The sequence below is a fragment of the Fringilla coelebs genome (assembly GCF_963513975.1).
Source record: "Fringilla coelebs genome assembly, chromosome: 1".
Taxonomy (NCBI): Eukaryota; Metazoa; Chordata; class Aves; order Passeriformes; family Fringillidae; genus Fringilla; species Fringilla coelebs.
In genome coordinates this window covers 111,036,936-111,062,048 of record NC_140028.1, presented here as the reverse complement: position 1 = coordinate 111,062,048, position 25,113 = coordinate 111,036,936, and the positions used below count along the sequence as shown (strand labels likewise).

Below are 25,113 nucleotides of genomic sequence, written 5' to 3'. Positions count from 1 at the left end.
GGCTGGGCGGGCTGGGAAGAGCGCCGGGAAGGGAACTCGCCGGGCTGCGGTGGGAGAGGGGTGGGAGCTGGCACCGGGTGTAGGGCGTGCGCGGAACAGCCCCGAGCAGGGCCAGGGGCAGGGTGTGCGCTGAGCGCGGGGGCAGGAGCGGGGACAGGACGCCCGCCCTCAGGGCCCGGCGAACTGCAGCCTCCACAACGCCCTTGGCCCGCACCGGGCATGCGCGGCCGCCGCCTGCCAGGCCCTCCCGCCCCGTTCCCGCCCGCCGCCGGGCGGGGACACCGTGAGCGAGGAGGCGGCCGGGGCGGCGGGGCCGGGCCGGGCCGAGGGGCGGTCGCTGCCGCAGGCGGCAGGTGAGGCGGCGCGGGGCGGGGGCCGGCCCGGGCTCCCGCAGGGGGCGGTTCGGGGGGGGGTGGCGGTGGCGGTTGTCGCCTTGTTCCCGAAGGGAGAGAGAGGGGGTGATGGGGGAGCGGGGCCATGTCCCTCGTGGTCGGCGGCGACCCCGCGGCGGGGAGGCGGACGAGCCGGGGAGCCCTCCCGGAGCGGGGCTGGCGCCGCGGCCGCGGACACCTCTGCACAGGCGGGCAGCGAGAGCGCTCCGGGCCGGCAGCCCGCGGTGAGGGTGAGCGGAGCAGGCAGCTGCTCAATTCCAACTCTGATAACCTCCCCAGAGGTCAAAGGCGCTGCAGGTTTAAAGCCTACTGGGGCAGGTGAAGATGGAATTATGTTCTCCTGACTGTTTTCCTTGATGGCTGAGTGCCTTGGGACACCACCCCCTAGCCCCCCTACAGCTGTCTGCGGCTTTGAAAGCTTAGCGATCAATTTGCAAGTTTGGCCCCAATGGATAGGGATGCCGGTTTATCACACCCTGCACCTTTTTAATTATTGCGTGCTGACTAAGCATGGTGGAAAAGTTTCTCTTGGCTGTGTCAGCTCTGGATGCATTGCACACGCATGTTCCGAGGGTGGGCTCGCCAATGTCTGCTGGGTCCCCTTGCTCCCTTCCAGCCCCCCTCAATTAACCTGGTGTTTAAATGCGCTGTGAAGATAAAGGCGTCATGTTTCGAAAAATAAATACATTGGAGAGGCACACTCTGATCTGGTGATGAGAATAAGGACTGTATCTGAACAACTGCTCAAGCCAAGGGAACGTATCAGTGTTTTCACACCAGTGCCATAGTTGGATAACTATTGACAAATGCTGACTGTTAAACGGTGACTGCTGACTTTGGTAATAAAACAGAAACGGCTCCTTTTAAGAGCAATCTCAAAACGCTTGAACTGATTGATTGGCTTGTTAGCTCAAGCCTTGACTTAGCTGGGAACCAGAAGAGCTCTTATTCTCTGCAAGGACGTTCTCCCTGAAACAAATCTGACTTATGCTAAACACATCAGCTGTAAGACAGGGTGTTTATTTTGCAATGTCATTTTCAAAACCGTGGTAGATACCAAATGTGTGAAGTAGATACAGGAAAGCTGCCTTGCAGTCTGCTTTTCTGCCAGAGTGCATTTTGAATGGCTTATGATTGCAAGGTGGCAGTTTTACTTGGAGTCTCACTTTTGTGTTTTAATTAGCTGTCATCAAAGCTGGAGTTCAGCTTCCAACACTTGTGAAGTGTGCCATGAACATGCACTCTAGATGCCTGGGTAATGTTTTGGAACTAGTTACTTAGAGCCCACTCTCTATTTAGCAATGTGCAAAGTGGATTGACTATATGGAAATCTCTTTCCAGCTAAATTTCCAATCTCCTCAGTTGCATCTCATTGTGAACTTACTGAGGTTTGCTTCAATCATCTGTAAATTGAATATTCTCATTCCCCTTTTTCTCACCCCCTTTCTTTAAAAGTTGTTGCTTTAAAGTGTTCCATAAGTGCTGTGGGTTTAAATGGTTCCCTATGACATTAACCCACATTCAGTTGCTGCTCCCCAGAGTTTTTAATGTGTCTGGCCTGTGCTCTAACATAGCAAGGTCTTTAGGAGGTGTTTTAAAACATAGACACCTAGAGATCTTCCATGAGTAAAACTGTCAAATGATCAGAGCCATACATGACTTTTCTCAGCAGAAGAAACTGCTTTCTATTTAAAATGGCATTTCCAGTCAGGGTGTATCTAGGCTATGAGGGAGTAGATTTTTCTAGGAAGTAGTGGGAGGCGGGAAGAATCATGAAAAAGAAGGTGGCGCAAAGGAGAGCATTAAACCACAGAACAAGAACCAGATCAGAGATCCTCAGCTATGCAGATAAAATTTCTTCAAGAGGACAAAGATCTTCTCACACTGTGGGGCAATATTTTCTTAGGTTGCGTTCCAGGCTGGTTGCATAATTCAGTGTTGAAGTTTACATTGAGAGCTAGAGTAAGTCTGTGGGTCCACAAAGGTCAGGGAAGAGTGGGCTAGGAAGGGTCAGTGGAATTTTGGGGAAGATGAGTTATGCTCCCCTGTTCTGCTGCCTGCCCTCCTGGGGAAGCCAGCGTCTGTCCCTAGGGCACTTTGCACCATTGGCACAGAGCGCTGACTGAGGGTTAGCATTTGTTGGTGGTTCTGCTGTGCTGGATGAAGGCATGACATGGGACCCTCTTCCTTCTCCTTTTAGGTCTTCCCCCCCTTTCCTTCACCTTCTGTGGTAGAACGTGTTCCCTTCTCCATCAGCACACACCCTGCTCCGACACCACTCTGCCACCTTTCCCACACCACTGTCTCTCCCTGTCCTGGAAGCCAACTGGTAGGTGTGAGAGGCTGGAAGAAAGCAGGTTTCTTTCTTTGCCTTCCAAGTATGCAGATTCTGCCTGCTGGCAGGGCAGGGGAGAGAGGGCCACTCACACCTGGTGGTGCCAGACAGCGCCGGGCTCTGCCTGCGTTTGGCACAAGCTGTGAGCGTGCATTGAGCTCAGCACGGGGGAGGCTCAGCTGGGAGTGTTCAAAGCCAATTACTGGACGCAGTCTGTGTATGACAAGCTTCAGTTTCATTAGCTGCCTCCCAGGAGTATCGAGCTGTGCGGCTCACCTTTGCAGAGATCAGAGTCTCCTCTGTGATGTTATTAGGTGTTTTTAAAAATAGCTTCATCAATCCACTTTAAAAGAGCTGGTCTGCTCTGATAACAGTGCCTGCTGGTGCTTTTCCAGATAAGGAACTTGTCACTTTTCCTGCTGTCATACATGCAGCTTCTGCCCTATTTAGAATACAGTATAAAAAAAGACTACAAAATAACCACCAGTCTTAAGTAAAGATTTATATGTTTAGTTTAGTAACAACTGAACACTCCTTATTTAACTGCTTTGGACAGTATTGGTTTATGAGGAAGTTAGTATCAAGTTAAATGCAGAGTTGGAGATTATAACTTCACATACCAGTGTCTTGAGGAAATCTTCATGATAATATCTCTTACATAACAAAATGACAACAGGCCAAAGATATCTTTTTTTTTTTTCCCTTTCTGTCCCAATTAGAAATTCATTAGCTTTAAAAAGAATCTGAAATACTATGTTGTTCATATATGTGTTTCATCTATACAATGGTGGGAAGGAGCCAGATGAAATAGCGTAAAACCAATTTTAGTCTCTTTTGGGGGTCTGAAAAGAAGTTCCCAGCAGTATCATGAGGAAACTAAATGCAATTGCAGGACATACCTAGTAATTCATTCTATAATGGTGTATGCAGGAGCAGTGTTCTAATTTACACATTTCTTTGATGTTTTGTGAGCAGATGGCATTTTTAAAAAGGTCTATTAATTCTGTGGGAATTTGGTAATGCCTAATTGCTGGGGGATCAGAATAGAGCTGGAGTCAAAGTGAAGCTCCTGACTTCTCTGCTCTCAAAAGGGAGACAGCCCTCTGCAGCCTCATTTTTAAGCTACTGTCCTTTTAGAAATCCTTGCTTAAGAATATTCACCAGTGCCCTCAACATAAATTTGGAACTTGGTGATTGGTCTTCATTAATTGGACTGTTCTCCATCAACCAGACACTTGTTATTACAGGTAAAAAGTACTGGGGTGATCATGGCTTATTGTGGGACATGGTGCATTGTGGATCTTCCTAAGAAAGCCCTTTACTCTTTCCCTCTTTCCCTTTTTCTCACTTGCTTCATGGTCCCTTTCCTTTTATTTTTCCTTTCTCTGTTTCTGTCTCTTTCATCGCACCTTTGACTTGGTTGGTGTACTTCAGGCTCCTGCCTAAAGTGTTTGCAGCAAAGGACCTAAGTACCTATTTGCACTGTGACATCAAAGGATCACATTTTGAAATTACAACTTTTCCTTTGAACAGGAAGAAGAAAAGGTTCCTGGTTGCTATGGTGACGAGCACTATATAAATGCCTATAAATAAATAAAGTAAACAGCTGATTCATGGACTTTGATTTGCACTATTTTTTGCTTTTCTAATGAGATATAATTAGATATCAGAATAGGAAGAAGTGACTTTCTATTAATTTTATTAAATACATGTTATATCTTCTCTTTTATAGTATTTCGGCTGAGAACAGTTAAATAGTAAGACATGTATTTTTCTCTCCGTAGGAAGTTGATGGTTTGAAAAATCATAGTCTAGTATTTATAGAAAAAACTTTTAGATGCCAAAAGGCAGTCCAGTAAAAAGATGGTGTCCATTTTCAGTTTAATCAGAACATACATTTTGAGCTAAATGCCTATTTTTCTTATCTCTAAGAGACTATTATAGCTGTTGCAACATTTAAGTTCCAGTCAAAAGTATCTATAAATGTAATTATGTTCTTCTGCAGTATTTGAAACCCTACCAGTACACAACAACAAAACTTGAAAGTGCCACTGACTTTTTCTTTTATGTCAAAATGACAAAGGCACAGTGAAAAATCATATATTCCTTGTTGAAATTCGAGGAGGAGGGGAGAATTGGCTTTTTCATAAGCTTTTTGTTCTCAGGGCTATGATGTAAAAGTAGCTTTCTCTCTGTGCTGAAGGTGATAATTGTAAAATGATTGGATGGAGACAATAAACAGCGCACTGGAGTAATCCTACGCTCAGGTGTTTCTCTTAGGAAATGGGTTCACTTTGATTAACAGCAAAGGAGAGTCTATAATGGAAGGAGCTGTCCTTAGGGAAAGGAAAAAAGGTTTGTGTGATATACAGAACTACTCCTTGGTTATAGGATCAGTCTGGTTTCTTGGTGGAAACTGATTTTGCCACACTGGCCTGAAGAGAGATTACTTCAGCCCTGAGCTGTGGAGTGTAGCTTGTGCACTGACAGGGAGTAGATCTGTTTTCTACCACAGTCACAGCTTTGTATTCAAAGCAACTGTCAGATTTCCAAAGGATTTGGAGCACTATCCTGTCCTATTAAACAATGATAAAGTAACACCACATCCTCCACTGTATTCCTTCCCTCTGTGCATTCAGATTCATGTCTGTTTGCTTTACCTATTAAAAATATATTTGACTAAATACCTTTTACTTCCAAGCGTGGGTAGTTGGGAGGACAAGGACACGGGGTAGTTTTTTGCAGTTACACACAACTTCATCTCACAGAGCAAAACATGTATCTGCACACAGCTGTAGGAGGCAGGGGCAGAACAGGAACATGGAATGGTGTCCCTGAGGGTCTCACTCGAGCAGTGACAGCCTGCTCCAGTTTGATTTACGTTTCATAGGCCTGTCACTTTTGTCACAACTGAGCTGCTGCTGTGGCCAGGCTGGTGGTGCTCACCTGAGGAACAGTGACAGCACCAGTGAAATAGCTAGAGAGCTGCTTCTGAACTTGGAGTTTTCTGCCATGGGACTGTGCTCATCTCTCAGGGGGTGGCACCCTGACCCTGTGCCTGCCACAGGACTGTTTCATGTGGGCCTGAGGCTGGAGCAGGTTGTGCCTGCTGGAATGTGGTTTGTATTCCACATATATCAAAGGCAGTTTTACCTGGATTGAGGGTGGGTTTGGACAGTCAGTGTTTGACCTGCGTGACTGACAGTGGACAAGGTCTCTCCTAAAAGAGCTGCTGCAAAGGCTGATGAGGTTTGTAGGCAGCCTGAACCCAGAGTCTGCTGCCTGCCAGAGCAACAGGGAGATGGGAAAGGTGGCAAACAGGGAGTCTGGAGTGTGCTTCAAGTTTGCAGCTACTCCCAGGGTTAGCCACATGGTTTTGGTGTTCCTGGAGACCAGGCTGGTACTGGAGCAAGACCAGGCTCCAGAGTCATTGACAGAATTTTCTCAATTGAAAACCAGCATTGTTAGTAGTACATGCTGCCTTTAAGGGAGAGGCATCTTTATTTAGAAGTCTTTTCTTTGGAGAGGAGGATGAAATATAGATATTAAAGAGAGGACAAAGTGTTGAGGACAAGCTGGAGCTGTTGTGTATCTCCTTTTCTGGCATGGTAAGGACAAAGGGTGAAACAGTGCATATACCAGAATTTTTTTTTTTTCCATTCCTCAGAAGCTCTGCTTATGTGTGGTTAGAATTTTTTTTCTGTCAGAATTTTTTTAATAGATAGATATGATCCAGGACCATCTGGTGGAATTTGCTGTTGTCACATCTAGGTTTTCTGATGTATTGCCTGTCAAGTTATGTTGTATGTTCAGATGAATTTCTCATATGATCTGCTGACAGCTACTGACAGTCCTGAGATGGGAAGTTGGAAGCCTGGGGGGGAAGAACAGAGGGGCAGAGCTAGCTTTTAAAATGTAGCTTTGATTGCTTTGGATTGGTGAGCTTTTATTTCTGGTATTTATGGGTGACTTTTTTAGTGAAGAAATGTGAATGAGTGAATGAGTGAACTTTAAACCAAGTGCACCTAAACTACTGTAATTTTACTTGGAAGGTCTTGGAAGTCTGCCTGTAGTTTTGCTGTTGGTTTTATTTTTTCTTTGACACGGGGCTCCTTAGTTGTTCTCTAACTATCCATCTGTAGACAATCTCGCACCTGCTTAAATTGCAGCCTTTTCTTCCTCCTTTACTCCTTAGTCCTTATCCAGTCCCTTTTTAGAAAGACCTCAAAGTATTTTTGTATTTGTTAGGATACCATTAGAAATCCTAATAGTCATAGTATGCTAATCCTAAATCCAGTACCATAATAATTCTGTAGTTAAATGAACTTAGATTTTTGACAAATTCATATTAACCTTTGCAGACAGATCACATGTATAAAAGCAATAAGCAACTCTGAAATAACTACAGTAATTCTTTTCTTGCTGGTATAATACTCAAATAATTAATTAAAGTAAATGGTTTTTGATGTAGAGATCCACAGTGCAATTGCATTTCCTCACACACTGACGAAGATAATGCTCTGCTTTGTAAACCAGAATCCAAATAAGCCATAAGCACTTCAGTTTTGTTCTTCATTTTTTTTCTGCTATAATTTGAAGCTCCAAGTAGCAATTATAGGCTGGTGACAAGATAAATTTCACAACCTGTTGTCATTCATCACTTTTCAATTGGCTAGATCAGAAAATAAGTGATTTGTGTTTGAACTTCAAAGGTTTTTAGTTTATATAATACTGGTAGAAAGCATAGTACAGGTATTTCTGAATGGGTTGGGAGGAAGCCTGTTTATAGACAGAGGTGGGATTGCCCTGCAAAAGCACATCCAGGTGTGGCTCTGAACACATACTCACCCCTTCTCTCTCAAAGCTGTCCTGGTTATACTGGGCCTCCTGCTCATTACATCCTGCCAAAGTGTTGATGAAGTTGGAAGTCACTCTTGAAAAGGAAAAAGCTTTCTTCCATGGGAATCTGGATCTTAAGATGACTGTCCCCAAGCTCAGGGGACTCTTGCTGAGGAAGAAGCTGGAAAGCATTTACTTGCCTCTGGTTACTCCTCTGAGTCCTTGATGCTACTTCCTGGACTGGGGACTGCGAGTGCCCTTCTGTGGCAGTTGAGAGAGGGAGATCGTAATAAGCTGACCAGGCCTCCAGAACCTGAATATAGGGACCACTGTTGTGTACTCCAGTCTTCTTCCATACTTTTAAAGTATCAGATAAGGAGACTTGGAAGTGATCCCACTCCTGTGATAGGGGAGGGATTGAATATGCAAGGGTCAGTGTAAAGATGCAGCAGCTCTCCATGGTGGTGGTGATCTGTGTCGGATGGAGCACTATTCTCATACTGCTCAAGCACCAGCTCAGCTATTTTCAGAAGTGGACTTTGAAGGAAACCCCATAGATGGAATATGGCCAAATCCTCTGCCTGTAACACATTTGATAGCACTGCAGGGTGGCAAAGCTGGTCTTCAGTCCTTAAATGCATTAAATTAACTCCAGGCAAGCTTGCTGAGAAAAGGGTAATGAAGCGGGTCCAAAATGGGCCATGTGCGCTCAAGCACACGCAGTGGGCTTAATGCTCTAGGCAGCACTCCCACACGCACGTGGCTCTGGAGCAGCCAGGTCATGGAGCACGCTGTGCTGTTTGTTAAATGTATTGCAGACCACAGGTGCAGCCAAAATCACTTAGCCAGGCATCAAAGAGAAAGGCAGGCAGGAGAGCAGTCCCATCAGGGGAAACTTGTGAGAGGAGCTGGATGCAGTCTGGCGTAATGCTGGTTTGTGGAGAATGTGTTCCAGTCAGCACCCTCTCAGGAGCTGCCTAGCCCACTGTAGCAAAAATTTCAGCTTCTGATAATTGAGATATCTCAACACATGGATTGTGTTGTTTCAGGTAGAGGCAGCATCTGAACAGGTCTGCAGCATGACTGACGTTGTGCAGTCTTCATCTTTACTTCATGTGATGAAGAGGTGGAGATCACTTGAAGCACCTGGATAGAAGCAGAACATAATTTTTCAGAGTTCTTTGCCTGGAGGAGTACACAGCCCATATATAATTCAGAAACATGTTAAAAAATAGGGAGCTATTGTCTTTAAAAATCAGTGAGCACCCAAGTCTGTTGGTTTAAAATCTTGCAATATGTCTAAAATGAACCAAGAAAGTGTGTACAAAAAGTACTGATAAAACTAAGGCCTTCATAAACTCAGAAAAATGTGTATTTTCCACATTTAGGCTGAAATACCTGGAGCTGCACGTGGATTTATCCTTGTCAATTCTTCTGAAATCACATTTAATAGGGATATTCTTTTCAGATATGATCTGTAAACAGACTTGTTTGTTTCTTTTGTAGTAAATCTTGCTTCCCCTTCTTTTTTTTTTTTTTTTTTTTTGCTTCTTCAAGCTTTTCTTCCATCTTCTGATTTAAACCTGATGATGTTATGCTATAGTTAAATTATCAGAGAGGGAGAGTGATATCAGTGTCCTCCACCTTGTAGTAAAAAAATCTATATTTTTGTTTTCTGCAGTGTATTGAGAGCAAGATAAACGAGCAGGGTGTTGCCATCCTTTATCACAGTCAGAATGATAAATGCCATGTCCTGGAAAGCTTAAAGATGTGTAAGAATGCAAATCCTTGGCCCACAAGGAGATGTGTGTGAAAGTGCAGATCCAGCCAGGAGTTAAGCACATCCTTAAATCTAAGCAGAAGCATTGCTTCCATTTGGTGTATATATCTGGCACCACGCTGTGTGGGGTAAGCAAAGCTCATTCTGTGAAAGGAGATCTGACTTGTTTTAGTGGCTTGAAGTGGGATAAGAAAATGAGTCTTTTCGTGTGCCCTTGAACAGCAGTCTGAGGGTAGTGCAGGTTTAGCTGTTCTGTGTTACTGTCACACAACAGTGTGAACTGATGTGATGGAAATGCTGATCGTTTGGTACCTTACAGTGCATCCCTCCACTTCTCCTCACTTTCCACCCTCTGCCCGTGTCTGCTAACCATGAGCAGAGAGCCTTGTTTGTAGCAGACGATACAGCACCACGGCACCTCAGCCTGAAAGGTGGAAACACTAAAGAGACTGAGGATGTTACATGAGAGTGCAGGACTTTTCCTCCCTAGCAAACAAGGAAATATGTAGAAATTTTCAATAATTCACAACTCAGCCAGGAAGGCCAGTGACTTCCTGGGGATGCATCAGGGACAGCATCACCAGCTGAGCAAGGCAGGGGACTGTCCTGCTCTGTTCTGCACTGGGGTGGCCTCACCTCCAGTGCTGGGGGCAGTTTTGGGAGCCACAATGTAAAGAAGACATTTAACTATTAGAGAGTGTCCAGAGGAGGGCAGCAAGGATGGTGAAGGGTGTGGAAGGGAAGCCTGGTGAGGAGTGGCTGAGCCACTGGAGCCTGGAGGAGTCTGAGGAGAGACCTCATTGTGGTCTTCAAAATCCCCAGGAGGGAAAAGGAGGGGCAGGTACTGATCTCTTCACTCTCATGACCAGTGACAGGACCCGAGGAAATGGCATGAAGCTGAGTCAGAGAATGTTTGAATGTTTAGTTTGGATATCAGGAAAAAGTTTTTCACCCAAACAGTGGCTGAACACTGGAAGAGGCTCCCCAGAGAAGTGGTCACAGCACCAAGCCTGACAGAGTTCAAGAAGCATTTGGACAATGCTCTGGGACATATGGTGATTCTTCAGGTGTTCTACATAGGACCAGAATTGGACTCGATCCTGATGCGTCCCTTCCAACTTAGCATATTCTATGATTCTATGATCTTTTCTCTATCTAGTTCTTTTTCTGGCTGTCCTTTAGTGGAAGTACTCTTTTTGGCTCTGTTTTCTTTCCTCCCCTGTAGTTCGTTTTCCTGCCATGTTTCTTGCCTCTTTGTATTTGATATCATATGTGCTTTCTGAGGATGCAGTGTATTCTCTGCTCTGGTTGCTGTCCACATATTCCTGGTAATGTGAAGTCATCTATGTCTTTCCTCATGGAATTGAACTAATTTTCTAACTGGGAGGTGATGTATCATTTTTGTGTACAAGTGGTAATATTTTTGGGGGTTTTTTTTGGTACTGAATTAGATGTCATCCCTCTTGCATCCTTGAGACTCTAAAAGAGAGGTGGAGGCTGAGTTTTCCTGATGCACTGATTTTACAGCATCAGTTTCACTGAATTACCACCAGCTGATCCAACAGCATTGCGGCTGGCACTGACATTCTCACATTCTTCTCCTGTGTTTTAAGTGATTTTATTTACTTCATACAATGCAATGAGGTCTCGAGCTCATGACTGGAAATTTCTTGGTGTTTTATTGATAAATACAGATAAAAAAGATAATCTTCTGTTGTACATAATTTGTCCAAGTGTGTCTTTTTTTTGTGGTCTATTCCCCTCCTACTTGTTTCTTCTCTTCCTTTATTTTAGTCCTACGTCGTCTTTATTCTTTTGGGTTGTTTTGTTTAGGTTTGAGGAGAGAATCACTTGAGATTAAGTACAGTTGGCTATTTGGAGTTAACTTGGAAGTTTTCCTTACAACTGCCATGTAAGCAAAGAGCTCAGTAATTTGCCTCTTCATCTCTTCAAGCTTTTTCCAGTGTCACCTGAAAGGTTTCACAAACTTTTGCCATCCTGCCTCCAGCTTTCATAGCCTTTTGACCATCTTGTGCTCCAAAGCTTGCTTGTCATACCTGTGAGAGGCTGTGCTGCCCAATTCTCACATCCAAACCAACTGATGTTTCCATTTTCCATTGTAAAGTGTTTCACCTTTTCCTTTCAAAACACATGCAAGTGTTCTCCTCTGCTCTGGCCTTTGACTCTGCCTTGTAAAACTGCAGCAGAGATCTAGGTACTCACTGGCAGCTGGACTTCTCTGCTCAGTTGCATCCAGGAGCCCTTTCTTCAGCTGCTAGATTTTCTGAAGGCCACATGTGTATAAAAAGGGAACAAGGGCTCATTTTGATATTAAATAAGGATATTCTGGTTCTTGTGTGGAGGTGGCATATATGGATCTTGGGATTAAAGATGAGAGGAATAAGAGTTTGTTTGATAACAGAAGGGGTTTCTCGTATTTATGAAATAATGGCTTTTGTACCACGCAGCTTACTTGCCAAAGTTCAGCTGAGAAAATGTTATTCTCAGTGAAAACAGATCATGTGTTTTCAGTTGCAAAGATTTCTTTGTATATGGTGTTAATTGCCTTTCCATATTTTTACTGTTTTACCTTAACAATTTGATTATACATGTGTTTTTGCTCTCGAGAGACAGTGGGTGTGATACAATCTCTGTTTTAAACTGTTATCATGTAATTAGCAGGGAAAGATGTCTCTACAGTCTGATCTGCTGGCTTCTTTGCTGCTCAAGAAGCAAAGAGCAGCTGAATTATGGGATTTGAGTCCTTGACTAGAAGTCCTTGTTGTGTAAATTTAGCTACTTGTGTTAATTTAGGCTATTTCTGTTTCAGGGAACTAACTCTTTCTACAGCTCAGAGTTGTGCATTAGGACCATGCTTTAATGACATTAAGAAATTGTGATGGGTTTCCTAGTTATGCTCCATGTACCCCTTGTATGAAGAGGGCTTGCACACAGATCTTTCTTATGCATCTAGTTATGTTCTCTGATAATAAACCATATAGGCTTTTAAAGATCCCTCTTGTGAAGTCTTATAGCTAATACTGAAAAGTAATCTTTGCTCTCCCTTCTCAGAGCTTCTAAACCAGACTGGGATGTTTCTACTACATTCTTCTCAAAGCTATGCTGTGAGCTTTTTAGTGTCTTCTGGTACTAAAAATTCACCCATTATATTTTAGGGATCAGTTTTGTATACTCCTCACTGAATCACGCTCTTGGCAGTTCAGTTCTCTTCACTGGTGTACCAATGTGAATATTTTGTTCTAGGAGTGGTACTCAGCTGAGAGTTTAGACCTTGGTTTCTTTAAGTTCAGAGACTCACCTGCAGTTTTAAGCTGTATGTGACTTTTGAATCACAGGTGACCAATGAAATACTTAAGCACAGTCTATGTAACATACCTTGGAAATGCCTTGAAAGAATTTGAAATCAACTGCTTCTGTGCCTTCTTCTGTCCCAGGGAAAAACCCCTTCTGAGTTTGTGTGTAGGAACTGCACTCCCCCTGTGCAGTCAGTGGTTCCCTGGATGTGATGGGGTTTTGCATGTGCTTCTGGCAAGCAGGCAGTCAGATGTAGTTACAGAGTCACTACAGTCCATCACGCAGAACACTCACTGGTACACCTTTGATGCATTGGAAATGAGTGATTTGTGAATTGCTTCGTGTCTTACTTTGTTGTTGTTTTCCCCTCTCCCAGCTGGCCACATGTAATGTAAATTGAGTGGGATGGTGGTGGATTGTGAATTGAAATCCCTTTGCACTGGAAAATTAGTTTCCCTGAGCAGATGAGGTTTTCATCTGTAGTTATGTGGACAAAAAGCTCTCTCCAGAAAGGTGTGTGACAGCACTTTCATGACCTCTTTTTTTTGCCCTGACTCAACCGTATCATAAACTCACTTTTGTGAGCCAAACCAGACTCAGGCTGTTCCTGCTGTTGTCATTTATTTCAATTTTAATTTCGGTATATTCCTGCTTACCTTTCACAACAGATAGGAGGAGTGGCGGGAGGGAAGAGGAGGAGCAGTGAAAACTAAAAAGGTTCACAAAGATTAATTTGCTGTGTAATTTTCTCCTTTAAAAGGAGGGAGAGACACACCTGGGAAAATGGGCTATCAGACCTGTAAGCACACAGATGAAATACTGTCCTTTCTAGCAGACACTGTGGTGTTGCACTGAGGCAGTTCACTTACTCAGCACTAAAACTATACGACCAGATTCATTTTGAGGAGGCATGATGGGGTTTTCTCTGTGTGTCTGCATTTTTACTGCCTTTAGCTAAGTTAGGACCCTTGGTGCTTATCACTTTTTAATGATTTGTTCTTACCTCTGCTCCTTGCTTCTGGCTGTTTGTTCTTTACTACTTAGGTTGTTATTCATGTTCATGTAGAGACCTGAGAGTTAATAGAAAATGAAGATTGGAGTTGCTCTCACCTTCCCTTCTCCTGTAAGGTTGCCTGGGACAGTTCCACAGACATTTATATGACGCTTTTCAGCATCTCGGCTTCTGGCTCTGTTATGGTTGTGTCAAAGTATAAAGCTAAAGCTAGGAAGCTAACAGCTCATTGAAATGTACTTCTTTGGATTTATAAAATCATTGATTAATCATCTTCTAATGTGGGTATAAACATAGAAGAAATACGTAGTCTCTGTCTTAATTGTAATCTTTTATATTAATTTTGGAATAGTCATACATATGTATTATATACAAATATATATATATATATACTTAGCACAGAGGTCACAAGGCAAGCTATTATACACAAAGTTCTCTAGTCCTTGCTTAATTTATGTGCATGTATTGTCCCACTGGAATGCAGGACTCTTGTATACATGCTTATTTTTAAGCCTTAAGTATATTAAATGAGACAAGAGGGTTTTTATTTCATTGTATTTTGGGGTTTAGTTTGGTTCATCACCCTGATGGTAGGGAAATGGTTGTTATTTTGTGTAACTGTAAGTCACTCAGCATGATGGTTGTTTCCTAGTCAGTCCTCAGTCCCTGACTTCTGTGCTTTCTTATTTTATGTACTTGCTGCAGTAACACAGGTGCAGATTTGGGTCTTCATAGTTGCAAGAGAAGCTTTTTGTGCTGTAGCTTTAATCCCTTTGCCTGGAAGGAAGGGTTGGCTATCTCAGCAGATTGTTCCCGTCAGCCTCTAGGTTAGATTATAAGCACATCATTCTGCCGCAGAAGGGGTGAAGCAGGAGGAGCCAAGGCAGGAAGGTTGTAAATGTGCTCTATCTCTGACCTCTCCACACTTGGGATAAGATTCACTGCCTATGGCCAATCCATATGTATATTTTAGTCTTGTCTTCAAGGTCACCAGACCTTCCTCTTTGGGGCTGCTGGGTGTGGCAGCACTGATGTCCTTACTGTGGCTCATGTTAGGAATGCTTCACTGCTGAGAGGGTTCAGCCCTGCTCCAGCCCTCCCTGTGCTTGGTGGCTTCTCTGGCTGCATCAATGCCAGCAGAAGCATAGAGATGGAAAAGCACATCCTGATGTAGGAAGCTATCTGGAGAGCCCTTGATGTCTTGAAATACTCTGTAAAGTAGCTGAAAGACTACTCTATTCTTGGCTTTGCAAATACCAGCACATGGATCCAGAGCTGTACAAAATGAATGAGGGCAGATGTTTTTAACTGGAGCTGCCTTGAACAGCAGTTGCTTTATTGGGCTGATGTTGCTCCTCTCTCAGTAACAGTCAGGTTACACTTCAGTTACTTGAAGAGATTCTTATTGCCAAAGAGTTGATTCAGCATTTGATGAAACAGGCAGCAGATATTGCTGGAAGGAAGGAGGGGAACAGAAATGAGCTGCTGTGGCAGGGTTGGGTAGGGAATCTCCCATCATGGAAGGGCCACAGGCAAATAGCAACTGTGTCAGTAGTTTAGCAGGTGTTCCTCTTTCCTGCTTTTTCTCTGAAACTTTCACTTCTTGTGTGTATTGAGTGTCACATTGTTTATTTATGGGGGTGTTAAAAACTCCACACAAGTGGGTCACAAGGAGACCTACTTTTCATTGTCGAGAAATAATACTTTGATTTATTGATGGAAAGAAATGGGGCAAAAATTAACCGCTTTGGTTTTTATTACTATTCAGATAAATACAATGGCAAGTCTAATACAAAAATTTCCCATCAGGTCAGGCTTGGACTTCTTCCTCTTGCTGCTATGCCCTTGATAAATATGCCCAAATTCAATAGTCTTTCTGTGAATTTTCAAGCTGCTGAGGGCATGAAGAAGCTCTTCTTAGGTATTGAACTATAAATGGTTGCATATGACACCTGGAGGAGTTGAAATGGGTTTTTACAATTAATTCAGTGTATTCATCACACTTTCCCTGTTGTGTGCAGCGGTTCATGTTGAAGCTGAGAAAGATGATTCATTTGCTTTCTTCTCCCTCCTGTCAGTACCAGCAGTAGCCCTCAGAGCAACAGTAAATGCCTGGCCTGCAGCCATGTGTTACTACTTCTCTTCTGGGCCTTCTGATGATACTGTAATCAGATGAGGGATGAGGTAAGAATTCTTTTCCCTGCAGGAAATCAGACTGAGATTTTTAAGTATTAATCAAAACCCAGTTGTTGGGATATTTTTTAATTGGCCAGCAGATATTTTTCATTTCTATGGCTTGTGGTGTCAGGAAACACAGGTTTGTTTTTTTTTACCTCCTGTATAAGTTATTTTATGATTTGTGAGACCTAATGCTTTGTTCTGAAATTTCATGTGACTGTCAGCACCCCTGGGGTATGCCCCCCACTCAGAACATGGATGTTTTGTGCCCCCTTAGCATCAATCTAACAGGTTACACTACAGGGAGGGTATCCTGTGATACTGTGCTCCTACCTGTTGTTAATATTACACTGATGACCTAGGAATAGGGTTGGGTTGTATGCTGGCTGCATCCTTTAAAATATGAGGAGGATGTGTTGTACAGGTGTGGCTGAAGGGGGCGTTGGAGGCAAAACAATCAGTTTGCAATTATGGGACTCAAAATGGCAGTAAACCTTTTTATTTCCCCTGATTTGATTTAGATTCTCCTTTAGCTTGGCTCTGAATTATTTTCCTGTCATGCTGCTGTTCTAGCTACTTCCAGGCATTTGTCAGAGGCTGGCTAATTGAAGCACATGCTCCAGCTTGGATCGAAACTGCTGTTTTGATCCAGACTGTAGATGCTGTTACTGCTTCCTTGTGGAGTTCTTTCCATGAAGTACGAGGACTTTGATTTGTAGGTTTGGATTCTCAAGGTTTTTAAGAAAGCACAAAGTCTCTGAACATAGAAAAAGGGGAAGGTTAGAACAAAGGCAGCTTCAGGCAACAGTCCTATCATAGAACATTCTGAGTTGGAAGGCAGCCATGAAGACCGTCCAAGTCCTGGGCCTCGATCCTTGAAGCCCTCCTGTAATCCTGCTTGTCAACCAAGATGTACTCATCATTTATGAGACAGCTGCAGCCCACTTGCAAACCAGGTGCATAATCCAGTGAAGGCAGGTAAATTCTTGGACATCTTTAGTCTTGTCCTTTGAGTACTTCCACAGAGTTGTTACCTGTTCACCCCTATAGATCTGTTTAAGTGCCTGTTGGTATTTTGTATTTCTATTATGTGTCTTCCATAACTTGGCACCCCTATTATGTTCACATTAAGGGGTGTTTTTTCTTTCAATTGCTGTGATATTAACACCTTAATTTCCTAAGGCATCCATGAGACTTCTGGTTATGACTACCCTGTTTGTCTCAATAGCCAGGAGAAGAGGCTCTCTTCCTCCAAAATTCCCAGGACAAGTAATTCTGAAATGGCCTCCAACTTAAAGCTAAGTTGTGGGTCCTGGAGGGGTTTCCCAGGTGTGTTGGAGGCTGCTGGACCTTCTGTACAGCATGTGCAGTGGGAATAGAAATTGGGAGGAGGGTGTGTCAGGCTTGTGGCTACTCCTCCAGCAGCTCTTTGAGAACAACAGTGACAGAGCTGGTAACTTACTCCTCTCTGTCCTTTACCGTGTTTACTCTGTCACCTGTGGTCTTAGAGGCCCCACTGCTGTCTTGAGCCCTGAAGCCCATGAATACAACCTTGGAATACACAAAAGGTTTTGATTGTTGGTAGATTTTTGACAGGAAGCTGCTCCCATATTAATGGATGTTGGTGTGGTGCATCCCACCCAGATCCCATTGACAGGTTCAGTCTTTTTGTCTGTAAAATGGGAGATGTGTTTCTTCAGGTGAGGTTGTGGCTGAATATTGAAGTGTCATAAGAGACCCTTATAAGTGAGGGCAGATGATCTTTCTGCTGCCTGGGCAAAACCAGTTAACAAATAGCAACTGTGGGAAGCACCAGGGTGAGGCTGTACCCAGGGATCTCACAGGCAATGTTTTACCCTTGGTTTCTCATGTCAGTCTTGCCGAACATTATTGACTTACCAAACTGCTCTTATGAGCATGAATTATCTCAGATTCTCTTGCAGACACATTGGCACTAATTACATTTGCAGGTGTGCAGTTGGCAAAGCTGTAGGAGAGGGAATTGATTTATCTCTGTCACCCTGCTTACCTGTCATTACTGATTGCCAAATGGGAACTTGAAAGAGCACAAGTGGCACCTAACTTGAATCAGAACTGCTACCAAAGCCATCTCCTGCCTTGGGAACTGGCAGGTGACTCTCCCACACCTTTCTTCCCACCACACACTGCATACAGCTGCAGGAGCAGGCCAGTGTGTCCCTGCAATGCTGCTAGGATGGTTCCTAATAGGGATGGAGGGGTTTATTAGAGTGAGTGGTTTAGCATATGACAAGTTCAGATAGCAGGCAAGTATGTGTTTTATATGTATAAAACATGCTCACATCTGCAGAGGAGAATAGATATCTATGAATTTGTCCTGTTGATGTCAACACATGTAACCTCTGTGTGTGTGTGTGTGCGTGTAAAATATGTTTGATCATACTTCAACCTTTCTAAACCTAATATTTATGCAAAACTTGCATCCTACATCTCTTAAGCCTGGGAGCATGTCATTCTTGAAGCACTTGAGTAAAGGGTGGTTTGGCCTCTGAGATATTCTTCAGAAAAATATCATTTACCATGTCAAAGTATATTCTTGCTTAGAAATTTTCAATATTTGGCTGAAGTCCTGGTCCTTTTGGCATGAGTTTTAATTTTAGCTTCTAGAGAATCAAAATGTCATCCTCTCTGTGTGAAGTCCCAATCTTGGTGTCCAGAAACCAAATGCTTCCTTTGTGTCCTTTTTGTATTTGTCAGTACAAAGACTTTTTTTGTTAGTCCAGGCATAATTTTTTTTTTTTGTGTGCTCTCAAACTGAAATGCACTTTTGGTTCAAAAGCACTGCAAGAGGAATAATTTCTTGTAGAGAGTCCTTCTGGGACTATAAATAATAAATGCTGTGACTCAGAGTGGTGCAGGCACCCTTGCAACATATATGTGCACTGAAAAGATTCAGTAAATAATGATTTACCTGCTCTTTGTCAGCCCTAATCCAAGAGGGATCTATTCAGACTTTCTTGCTAGCTTGATGAGTTTTGTCTGTGCTGTACTGCTTTTTAGGAGTTCTAAAATGTGGTGCTGTTTTTGAAGGCTGCAACTTTATGAGAGGTATTAAATATTCATCAAATCCTTAGTTCTGAGCCAAGATCTCCTATTCAAACCTTACCAGCTTGTAGTAGGTGCTGACTGTGAAGAGCTTGGGACTGCCACACTTAGTGCCTTATGGTGCAATAGTAATGGACTGTTATTATTTCACAGTTGCTGGATTTATTAGATTATGGTTCCTCCCCCACCCCTTAATGATGGAGTTTTGTACTTTGCGGTGTGACAGGTTGACAAACAGGACCCTCTTCAGGACTGGGGTTAAACTCTCTAGCTCTATGCATTGTGATAAATTGTACCTAAGAAATCCATTAATCCAGGGGTGGAAAAGAAGCTTATTCATAAATAGAAGACTAGTCTGTGTATGTTGTCCTTTCTTCTCCAGTAAAATAAAAGCTTGTCTAAGAGAAAGAGACCAACATGGTGTGTCTGGGCTATCAGGGGTCCCACTGATAAAGTCGCTAGCCAGGATCGTTGGGGTCAGTGGAAAGGCTTCCGTTAGCATCAGTGGGAGGTAGGTCACGCTGTGGAGGTTTCTGAAGTGCAGAAAGCACAAAGTCAAGATGTGTTTTCTCAAGTGAAGTCAGCTCCAAATCTAACTCCACTCCTAGAGTTACAAAATTCAGAGGAAAAATATCAGACTTGTTCTGCACAAGGCAAGATCTTTGTATTCAGAGGCACAACAGGACAATGAGTTGGTCTTAGAAAGAGAAGGGTGACTTTGGATTTCCTTAGTCCCAATAGGGCAGGCTGAGGGCGCTGGATGGGCTCGCTTCTCTTTGCTCTTTTCACTTATTTATTTCCCCCAGGCAGATGTGACTGAGCAGTGTCTCTCTGAGATCCTCTCAGGACAAGCATAGGCTCTTGCTGTAGTTTGAAGTGCACCTTGAGCATGTGGGAGGAGGTGTTAGAGAACTTTTCTTCTTTTTCATCCTTCTTATTTTACCTGTTAGGTCTCAAAGGGAAAATCCTCACAGACAGATACTGAACAAGATGTGTCCTGCAAGCATATAATCAACAGGTTTGCAGAGCCTCCTGTGTTTCATGGTGTCTGCCTGCAGGACTGTCCCTGCAAGGCTGGGGTCTCACTCCTGTGTTTAATGGTGTGACTTGGTGCCATGAGCCTTTTGGAGGGCTCTCATCTGCATGAGGATCCCATTGTGGGATAAGAACTGGAAGTGTTCCCAGTCAGTTCTATCTGGTTTGCCATCTTATGAAGCTGTTCAGCCCGCACAGGTTCAAGCTCTGCTGTGAAGGTGTCTGTAAGGCACTCACCTCCGTGAGCTTGTGTGCAGTAGGAAATTCTCTTATAAGCTCCTGGATAATTTCTGTGCCTTTGTGCTTAGGAATTACTTGTTTCCGCCATAAAAAATAACTGTTGTATGAAAATACTGTTCCCTGGATCTCTGAAGGAGGGCAATCACAGCCCTGTTCAATTCTAAGCCATTTGCTGACCGTCACAGCTGGGAAATTGCTTTCCTGGTGCCAGGGGAATTACTAGAAAGCACGACCAAAGGCTTTCACGTCTTCAAGCAAGGGGCATTTTTTTTTCCTTTCTCTCCTATTGTTTTCTTCTTTTGTGTGAAGTGTTTGGAATAGCAGTGGCGTTAATGATCCTCAAAAGCAGGATTTCTAAAATGCATGTGTCCCCCCTCCCCAGGGCAGTTCGCCGCCCGTCTCCCAAGACACGCTCAGCTCCGTGGAACAGCACGGTGGTGTTTGTTTCAGTGTGGCCGCCCGTCGGGGATTTGCAGGAATACTGCAGCAAATCATCCTGCATGCAAGGCTGACCTCTGGGAGGCTAACAAATTGAGGTGAGCCAGCTGGAGCGATAGGACACTGCCGGCACACAGAGCATGCTCAGACCTGGGGGAGAAAGGTAGCTCAGGCTGCCGATGGTGCACGGGTTACGGTGCCGACAGCTCTTAGGTGGGATTTTTGCTTTTTCTTTGTGGTGGTGAGCAAAGAAGGCGACTGGAGAGTACTCGTTCCCCTGCAAAGCATAGCTTTAAGGTGTCTTCTTTTTTTCTTTCTCCTGTGAAAGAGAGGCACCGGATAGCATTTCCTGTTATTTAGCAACACCAGGTATGCGTGCATGTTCTGAAACACTGATCTACCAGTGACAGTACTTCCAAGACTAAAAAGGTTGCAGATGCTCTGAGTTACTGTATTTCTTTGCTGGGTGTCATTGTAACTGTGCTGTGTTTGCTGTGCTGATCACATACGGCTCTGAATTCAGTTTTGTTGGCAGTCCTGGTTGCAGTGTACTGAGGAGAGGGGGGAGGTTGGCATGTTTTCCATGGTGTCTCCTCTCTCCCCCCTTCCATGCAAGTTCACGCTGAATCCCTCCTCTGTGTGTGCACATGTGGGAAGGGAGTCGGTAGTTCATCTGTAATCCCACGTCTTTGTAGTCCCTCTTTGTTTGACTAGTGGTTTGCTTTATCGTTTTAAAACAAAAGTCTCATGGGAAAAACATCTCTGATATGGACTAAATTCTGTAGGTTTGCAGAAATGTATTTCTTGCCCCACACGTGCTGCTATGGGATTACTTTCTCTTTTTTTACCTTCCCCTAAAAACATGCTAATGTGGAGCTTGCGGTAACCAAGGAGGGATTGTCGCTGTTCTCATTGGCTGCGCTGTGCTCCGAACAATTTTGGCTCGTGCTTAGGATTTGCAGCACACAGGAGCGGTCCTGGGCACCGTGCTGATGGAGAGCAGGGAGAGCTCAGGCTGCGAGTGCTGCTAAGCACCAGTCCCAGTACCCGAATAACACAGGTACTCTGCCTGCTGGAGAACACAGAAGGAAAGGATAGATAAAATACAGAGAGTAACAAATGGCAGCTAAAGCCTAGAGGCACAGTTGGAGTGGCTGAAGATCGTCTTGTTCAGTACTTTGGGATTTCACATCATAATCTTTTAAATTCAGTTTTGCAGCATTAGTAATTTTTCCCTTCAGCCACCCCCGCTCTGTCTTTGCTTTAGGCAGACCACTGAAGTAAGATAAACCTGCTGCTCTCTTGGCACTTTTTGTTCCGACAAAGGTATCTTGTTTACAGACTAAAAGCAAGAGACCAGGCCAAAGGAGAGAGTTTTTTATTCCTTTGACAGGGCTGTTAGTGACAATGTAACCAGATAGGTTTCAGTGGGGTTCTCAGGTCAACAAAGATAAACTGGAATGAACTCCGCCTGTTAAGTTTTCACCTCTGTCTAGCCATGGTTATTTTGAGTAACTTGGGTTTTCATCTTTAGGCTTAGGACTCTCAGAAGGTGAACAAGACTGGAGGGACTGAAAGAAATACCTTTTGTTTTTTCTTTTTCTTCATCTTTTTTAGCTCATTTTCCTAACATCTTTTGCCTCAAGCTTGTTTATCAAAAATGCATCTTTTTTAGGGAAATTTTTTTGAGATCTGGGATTTTGTATGGGGAAAGAATTTTGTAGTCCATTATGGATGGAGAACTTGGAAATGCAGATCTTAAAAGCCCAAGTATTCTTTTTAGATTTATACTTCTAGCTCAGCTTTGTGGCTTGCTTCTATGCATTGTCTGCTTAGTGTTGAAATTTTTTTAACCTGTTATTTTGTAGATCAAAACAGGAGTATCAACAAATATTAAATCAATGGCTGCTAGTCATTGTGAAAGGTTAGATCTCTTCCTGTCTCAGCTCTCACAGACTTGGAGTTTAAATGGAAGAAAACTTAGATTTTCTATCTATAAGTGCAGCTGGGAGGTGTCTTGTATCCTGTAGCCACCAGTCTTCTCCTGTTCATATGGAAGGTACTTTTGCAGTAGGGACCATTGCACAGAGCCTCAGTCTCCCTGACTGCAGTCTTGTATAAAAAGATTTACAGTTTTGCTTTCTATTCTTCACTTATGCTGAATTATAAAAACTGAAGATGGACCTAATTTTGATCCCAGCTATCTATAGATAAGGTTTTTATAAGACAGGGGTTTTTAAATTATATAGTTATATTTTGATTTTTTTCTGAATAAAGCTGTATTTTTAAAATTCTTCTTGAGACTACATAGTCAAGATATTCCTGTTTTTCATGTCCCTTCTTTGTATCATGCTTCAATAATGATATTTTTATCTTTAACTGCTGGGCTTACTCCCTCTACAAGAATCTGCTCTTTTCCTGTTTAAAAAGTCAGCACTTCTACAGTTGGCTGCTTTTTACAAAGAAAATGTTCCAGTATATCAATCATTCAGTGTACCATCCTTTCTTTAATGTGCTATGTACTGTGAAAGATATATGTATCTCATTAAATAAATAGAGTGAATAAGATGATAACAGCTTTTTGGGCTGTGGGGACTGACTTGCTTGTGGTTCTGTGGGAATCTGTGACAGAGATGAGAATAAAAGCAAATTCTTGGCTGCCGAATCCCAACTCCCCCTCTTTCCAATTGGGAAAGTTGCCTTCTAGCAACTTCTGCTTTGAGGATGAATGAAGTAGGTATTTAAAACTGCATGTGTTGCATACACTGAATCCTTAGCTAAGCCTCTTGCATCGGGGATGGAAGAAAGGACAGAAGACATTTTGCAGGGGGAGTACAAAATGCCATGTTTGCATGCTTTTTTCCTGTACTGGTCCTGGAAAGCCAGTCTAGCAAGAGATGGATCCAGGGGTAGGGAGAGCTGATGGGGAACGTGTCCTTGAGGAGGGAGTATCTGCTCCTGCCCTTCCCACGATGTTACTTTAACAGAAGCCCATTTCCTGCAACTCTTCCCTAACTCCTTCACTGTCCTGTGACAAGAGCAGCCCCAGTCCACTCCCAGTTGTGTTGCATTTCTGGGAACTGTGGACATGGTTCTGTTTGGACACCCTGCCACTACTGGCAGGCTGTGCACAGGAGCTGGGCCAGTGCCAAGTTGGCCTCCATGAGGAGACATTTCCTCTATGCACAGAGGGGTGATGCTCTCTAGAGATGTGTCTCCTTCATGCTTTTTGGTTCTCCATTTTATGAGGCTTTTTAGCCTGCTGTAGCTATGGGAAGCTGAACATTGGCCTGGAAAATGTTGGGCAGTTGGTAACAAAAGTTCATCAAATCCTAAATACACAAACCCAGCACTTCTCATTTTGTTAATACCTGCAGGAATCGGTAACCCCTCCTTAGGCATACTGGTTACCCTGTTCACCCTTGTTCTCCCTAATCAAGCTCTTGGTTTTTTCCCCTTGGGGGTCTTAGTGTAGTGTATGTTTGTCATTTTTTGTAGTTGGGATTTTTTTTTAATGTGGATTTTGTAGCTTTTCTCCCTATTTCTCACCTAGATTGCAGATTTTAAAATGGAGAGGAGATTTGGAACACTGTCCATCATATTAATAGCTTTAGTGATTCATCCTACTGTAGCTTCACAATTAAAAAAAGAACAACAGAACTCATCTCCTAAATGAATCCAAACAGTTCTTCATGCCAACTGCCTATTAGTGGAAATTCCTCTCTCATCCCGCCCACTCTGATCTCCTAGGCATGTTAACAGGAGATGGAGAACAGTGTCTCCATCTATGCTTCCTGTGTCCTTACCACTTCCTGAGGATGTTTAATACATCAGATAACCTGTAGCTAACAGGCAGAAGGTGCTGCTGTGTCCAAAATTGCATGAGTGTTATGGATCTGCAAGACACTAGTGGGCTCTACCAGGAGTGCCTGCTGAGCAAACCAGATGAATATTCCTGAAGACTTCACCTGCTCACCAGCAGCCAGTGCTAGTTAGAGGAGAAGTAGCTGAGCTGTGAGAATGAAACTGTGATGCTTTTGCTACGTGAATGGGGGTGGAGGAAGAAAATGGGGTAAGCTCTTCACGCCTGTGAACTCTTGGAAAAAGAGTAAAGATGAGCTGACCAAAAATAGAGTGCCTCCCACAGGCTCTTAGCTGCTGGAGCAGCATCCATTGTGGCTGAGCTGCAAGCCTCAGGATATGCTGTTAATTCCACTGCACAGTCTTGAGCTGCCTCCACACCAGTGTTTTTGTTGAACTCCCCTTGTCTGGCTCTAAGACTGCTGCCTCCTGCCCTGTCAGCATCACTGCCAGGGAAATCTGCCTCTTCTACCTCCCTCTCTCACTCCCACTGCCGCCCTGCAGCCCACTCCTCTCGGGAGTCCTCAAGGGCACATCCCATGCCCTCCCATGGGACATCATTGCCCTGTGGCAGCTTGGCAGCCAGAAGCTCTGTGCAGCTTTT

The 25,113-nt window shown here is 43.7% G+C and overlaps 1 protein-coding gene across 1 annotated transcript in view; it reads left to right on the top strand.

Moving 5' to 3' along the window:
- Positions 1 to 254: 254 nt before the first annotated feature.
- Positions 255 to 25,113, top strand: part of POMGNT2 (protein O-linked mannose N-acetylglucosaminyltransferase 2 (beta 1,4-)) — a 32,136-nt gene continuing 7,277 nt past the window's right edge. Inside the window, exon 1 of the mRNA XM_084216642.1 lies at positions 255 to 353. The gene's annotated coding sequence lies outside the window, so the exon portion shown is untranslated. The remainder of the gene's footprint in view (positions 354 to 25,113) is intronic.